This window comes from Eleutherodactylus coqui, chromosome 7 (genome assembly GCF_035609145.1).
Source record: "Eleutherodactylus coqui strain aEleCoq1 chromosome 7, aEleCoq1.hap1, whole genome shotgun sequence".
Taxonomy (NCBI): Eukaryota; Metazoa; Chordata; class Amphibia; order Anura; family Eleutherodactylidae; genus Eleutherodactylus; species Eleutherodactylus coqui.
The window spans coordinates 213,563,820-213,570,383 of record NC_089843.1 but is presented as its reverse complement, the minus strand read 5'-3'; positions in this window follow the sequence as shown (position 1 = coordinate 213,570,383).

Here is a 6,564-nt window from a genome sequence, read left to right as displayed (position 1 = left end):
AAAACGCCTGTAGTGTGAACGGGTACCTGTTTTAGAAACTTTGATGGGGCTCTCTCTCTCTCTAGGGACTCACTCCTATTCACATCCACTCTTAACATGCTACGGGATGTTGCTCCTCTTCCTCGATCTTCACCTACATGGAAGCTGAAGGTGCAGTATTAGTGTATCTTGACGCCACCGGAAGCTAGGGGTTTGACTGGAGGAACCCCCTCTCACCCCCTCAGCTCCCGATAGGGTCAACCTAGTAAGGTCCTAGCAGCACAGTGCGGATTGCTTTCTGCGTGTAGGGCACGCAAAAAATCAATCCACACTGTGCTGCTGCCTGTGTGTGCTGCGGGCCAGCCGTCATTTCAGCCATGCTTACCCCCAGGCCGGCGACTCACGGCTCTGTGGTGTCCGTCCCCTGACTTCTCCATACGGGCCGTCAGCTGCGTGCTCCCTGCCGCGTGCCGACTGACTGCTCTCTGTCTTGCGACGGCCACCTCTCTGCTGGTTCACGGACGCTCCCCTAGGGACAGCTGAGAATACGGCGGCCGACTCTCTGCTGGGTGAGGGCAGCCACCTTTGTGCCCCCCGGACGCCCGCTCCACCGATTAAACATCTGAAGACGGTGGCCGCCTCTGTGATAGGTGACGGGGGCAGCATCAGTGATCTGTGATGGCAGCTCCTCCGCACTTATGTTTCTGTGAAAGCATAACAAATGGAAATTGGCCTCCCTGCGGGGGTTCGGAGTTGTGGCCCGCCGCCGGACCCTGCCGGACGCTCCCCTGCTGACAGCTGAAGTGCTATCCCTTCAGTGCGGCCGCCGGGCACGCTCTTGCCCCTGGGGCTATGCAGAAGCCACGACAGCACACCCTTTATTCGTTCTGTGAATACTTTTAGTGCCTTTGCAGGACCTGAGGAATAACAAGCACTGTAGCCAATCACATTCAGGGGGCATCATCCCCCTGTCAATCTTGACTCCACCAGGAATTCCTGGTGGCGTCAAGATACACTAATACCTGAAGGTGCTTCCATGCGGCTCTGTGTTAGCACTTAGTTGGAACTCCTGAGCATTGGACTCCTTTCCTGCTCTCAAACTCTCCACTTATAACTTTACTTGAAGTTATAACTACCACATGACAAGACAAACTGATACATTTACAGGCATGCAATGAATTTTATTAAAGTTAACCTCTCAAGCACTGCAGCTGTGCAACACACACTCTGGATATGACAGGACAAGGTTTGCACAGTGCATCTACATAGGACAACACATGTATGACCTTTATGGAGGTGACCGGGATGGTGTTCTGGGCCACTACATATGTAATGTCTGCTGTCCCGTGGTTCGGACAGCACACGGATGGTATGTCCATGCATTTTGTGCCCGAGTCTCAATGCGGCTTAAGCCAGACTTACATGCCGACCATACTCCTGATGTTTATCTCCAACTTGTGTGACCTCCTGTCCTCTGAACATGCGCTTATCTCTCCCCCAGGGTTGACAACCTTCTCCTTGATTTTTTCTGGACAATTTAAAGAAAAATCACAGACAGCCCAAAATTTTTATCAGCTTATTCCCTTAACCCTTAAGCCCTGCAGCCCAGGCTGGGGTACCATAAAGTGGCTCGGGACTACCAGACATCACTGTCCTCCCTGTTGCGTGGGCTGAGGTACAATATGGCTGGCTGGGCATACTACACATCACTGTCCTCCCTGTAGTCTGAGATGATGTACTATATGGCTGGCCGGGGCCACTACACATCAATGTCCTACCTGTAGCCCGGGCTGAGGTACTATATGGCTGGCTGGGCATACCACACATCACTGTCCTCTCTGTAGCCCGGGATGAGGTACTATATAGCTGCCTGGGCATACTACACAACACTGTCCTTCCTGTAGCCCGGGTTGAGGTATTATATGGCTGGCTGGGCATACTACACAACACTGTCCTCCCTGTAGTCCGAGCTGAGGTACTATATGGCTGGCTGGGCATACTACACATCACTGTCCTCCCTGTAGCCCGGGCTGAGGTACTATTTGGCTGGCTGGGCATACAACATATCACTGTCCTCCCTGTAGCCCAGGATGAGGTACTATATGGCTAGCTGGGCATACAACACATCACTGTCCTCCCTGTAGCCCAGGATGAGGTACTATATGGCTAGCTAGGCATACTACACATCACTGTCCTCCCTGTAGCCTGGGCTGAGGTACTATATGGCTGGCTGGGCATACCACACATCACTGTCCTCCCTGCAGCCCGGGCTGAGGTACTATATGGCTGGCTGAGCATACTACACATCATTGTCCTGCCTGTAGCCCAGGCTGAGGTACTATATAGCTGCCTGGGCATACTACACATCCCAGTAGCCCGGGCTGAGGTACTATATGGCTGGCTGGGCATACTGCACAACACTGTCCTCCCTGTAGCCCGGGATGAGGTACTATATGGCTGGCTGGGCAAACCACACATCACTATACCCTATCTGTAAGCGCGGGCTGTGGTATTTACTATAAGACTGGCCAACATCCTACACATCACTATCCCCCTCTGTACCCTGAGGTACTATATGGCTGTCCTCCCCCTGTACACTGAGGTACTATATGGCTGTCCACCCCCTGTACACTGAGATACTATATGGCTGTCCTCCCCCTGTACACTGTGGTTGTATATGGCCGTTCTCCCCCTGTACACTGAGGTACTATATGGCTGTCCACCTCCCTGTACACTTAGGTAGTATATGGCTTTCCTCGCCCATGTATACTGAGTTACTATATGGCCATCCTCCCCCTGTACACTGAGGTACTATATGGCCGATCTCCCCCTGTACACTGAGGTACTATATGGCTGTCCTCCTCCCTGTACACTGAGGTAGTATATGGCCGTCCTCTCCCATGTACACTGAGGTACTATATAGCCGTCCTCCCCCATGTACACTGAGGTACTATATGGCTGTCCTCCCTGTACACTGAGGTAGTATATGGCTTTCCTCCCCCATGTACACTGAATTACTATATGGCCGTCCTCCCCCTGTACACTGAGGTACTATATGGCCGATCTCCCCCTGTACACTGAGGTACTATATGGCTGTCCTCCTCCCTGTACACTGAGGTAGTATATGGCTTTCCTCCCTCATGTACACTAAGGTACTATATGGCCGTCCTCCCCCTGTACAATGAGGTAGTATATGGCCGTCCTCCCCCATGTACACTGAGGTACTATATGGCCGTCCTCCCCCATGTACACTGAGGTTCTATATGGCTGTCCTCCCTGTACACTGAGGTAGTATATGGTTGTCCTCCCCCTGTACACTGAGGTAGTATATGGCCGTCCTCCCCCATGTACACTGATGTACTATATGGCCGTCCTCCCCCATGTACACTGAGGTACTATATGGCCGTCCTCTCCATGTACACTGAGGTACTATATGGCTGTCCTCCCTCTGTACACTGAGGTACTATGTGGCCGTCCTCCACCTGTACACTAAGGTACTATATGGCCGTCCTCCTCCTGTACACTGAGGTACTTTATGGCCGTCCTCCCCCTGTACACTGTGGTAATATATGGTCGTCCTCCGCTGTACACTGAAGTACTATATGGCCGTCCTCCTCCTGTACACTGAGGTAATATATGGCCGGCCTTCCCCTGATCACTGAGGTACTGTATGGCCGTCCTCCCCTTGTACACTGAGGTAGTATATGGCCATCCTCCCCCTGTACACTGAGGTACTATATGGCCGTCCTCCCCCTGTACACTGAGGTACTATATGGCCGTCCTCCCCCTGTACACTGAGGTACTATATGGCCGTCCTCCCCCTGTACACTGAGGTACTATATGGCCGTCCTCCTCCTGTACACTGAGGTGCTATATGGCCGTCCTCCCCCTGTACACTACTGACGTTGGTTCTATCCAATAATTGTTTTCTATATCAGGACCGATTTTATCGGCAGTTACAAGGGACTGCGATGGGGTCCAATATGGCCCCATCGTATGCCAACATCTACATGCGACATATGGAGGAGATGCGTCTCTGTACCTCCCCATCCTGGGCTCCTGCCCAGGTATGGTGGAGGTACATTGACGACATCTTCCTCATATGGAATGGCTCAATTGAGCAATTGGATGCCTTTCACAGGGAATTAAACGATTTCCTCCCTGAATTAAAATTCACGCTCTTTGCATCGGACATGTCCATACAGTTTTTGGACGTTTTGGTCATAAAACAGGGGACCTGTCTAAAGACGGATTTGTACACTAAGCCAACTGATCGTAACAATCTATTACATTTCTCTAGCTGCCACCCGCCGGCCATGATTAGGTCTCTACCCTGGAGTCAGATGCTCAGGGTCCGGCGGGTGGTTAGCGATGAGTTTTTTGATGAAAGGCTGGAAACAATGTACAAAAAATTCGTCTCTAGGGGTTATCCCCATAAGTTGCTGTGTGAACAGACACGTAGAGTTAAACAAATGGAACGGGCTTTTATTCTTGGCCCTTCCACCATAGCTAAGGAGACCATGAAACGGATTCCATTTGTCTCTACTTATGGGACACACAGTAAGGAAATTCAATATGTGTTGAGAAAACATTGGCATGTCCTTACGAGATGTCATCCTGAAATTGTGGAGTTCTCACGTCCACCTATGATGGCCTATAAACGAGCACGGAATTTAAGGGACCGTTTGGTCCGTACATCTTTTTCTCCTGCTTCCGGTTCCATACAAAGAACATTGGCACCGGTTAGGAGTGGTAACTTTCCGTGCCTGGGATGTGCGGCCTGTCACAACATGGTCAAGGGGGACAGTTTCGTACATCCCAGATCTGGGAAGAGATTCCGCATACATGGATGGTATAGCTGTTGGTCGGCGTTCGTTGTGTACTTGATCTGCTGCCCTTGCGGCCTCCAGTATGTGGGTCAAACCATCACGGAGGTTCGCAAGCGCATGGCGAATCATAAGAGCAGTATCAGGACGAGAAAACTGGATCTCCCTATCCCTAGACATTTCGATGATCATAACCATACCATTAGCCAATTTCGGTTTATGGTTATAGACTCGGTGGATAAGGATATTAGAGGTGGCAACAGGGAACAGAGATTAAAATTGTTGGAGGCTAAGTGGATCTACAGGTTGGATTCTCTGACCCCTAGTGGGCTAAATGTGGAGTATAATCCATTACTACATCTTAATTAATATATGTCATGATATACCTTGGTGTTTTTTGGCTCTTACTTGCGTTGTTTTTAATCACAGTATTTCACTAATTGTTTTTATTGTTTTTGTTTTTTGCAGGTCACATTGGGTGTTACAGTCTTCCTAGTCCTTGTGCTATTCTGGATCGATTAATAAAACTAATAACTGAGCATTTGAAATATATGTGTGGTGTCATGCTTATAGGATTATTGATAGATCTGTCCATTATTTGTGAAAATTGATTTAGAATTGGTAAATATATGGGGTGATTATGAATGAAATGGTTTATGGAGCATTGGTAATATTCCCAGTATATAGAATAAAGGTGGGGTAAATAACACACATAGCCTCTTAACTGAATGGGAACAATAGAAATGCTAGATAGTTGGATATATACCCAATATATTGCACATATATATACCAAGCCCTCTTAAGTGGATACGGTGCTGGTTTTCTATAGTGGTTCCCAGCAGCCGTGCATGTGCGCGGTGAGCCGGAGGCATAACTTGATTGTGCTACCACTTGCGATGCGCTTTTGCTATAAAAGGTCTATGTTATGAATGGGATGGATGCGCGTGCGCATGCGCCGACAGCGCGACTATGTTAACATATGTGAGACGTTCGTAGTATAACAGGTATGCGCTACGGATGACAACAGTGCGCTTGCGCTGTGAGTATGCCCTAACAGCTGATTGACGTCGCAATGGGGAACTCCACACTAATCTCGCGAGATCTCCAGCGAGAACGTTTGAGGTGACTGACGTCAGAGGGACGCGACCAGATCGGCAACAGAGGATCTGGGACGCACAGCATGACACCTACACGCTCATCCCGATTATGTATGCTGCACCGGGGGTAGGAGACGTATACACCCAATGATAGTGTACCTGTTTTAATTGTATTGTGTTACGATATCTGTGGTTGGTGGAGGTGGAGCTATGGGGGGTATTAAATGTGGGCATTTGTGTGTATGTATTAGGACTTGATAAAGACTCTCAGCAGAGAGTTGAAACGTTGTTGTTTGGGCAATAAAGATTTCTACTTTATTTAAAATCCCTGGAGTGCTGCTCTTCCATACTTTGTACACTGAGGTAATATATGGTCGTTCTCCCCCTGTACACTGAGGTACTATATGGCCGTCCTTCCCCTGTACACTGAGGTACTATATGGCCGTCCTTCCCCTGTACACTGAGGTAGTATAAGGCCGTACTCACCCTGTACACTGAGGTAGTATAAGGCCGTACTCACCCTGTACACTGAGGTAGTATATGGCTTTCCTCCCCCATGTACACTGAGGTACTATATGGCCGTCCTCCCCCTGTACACTGAGGTAGTATATGGCTGTCCTCCCCCTGTACACTGAGGTAGTATATGGCCATCCTCCCCCTGT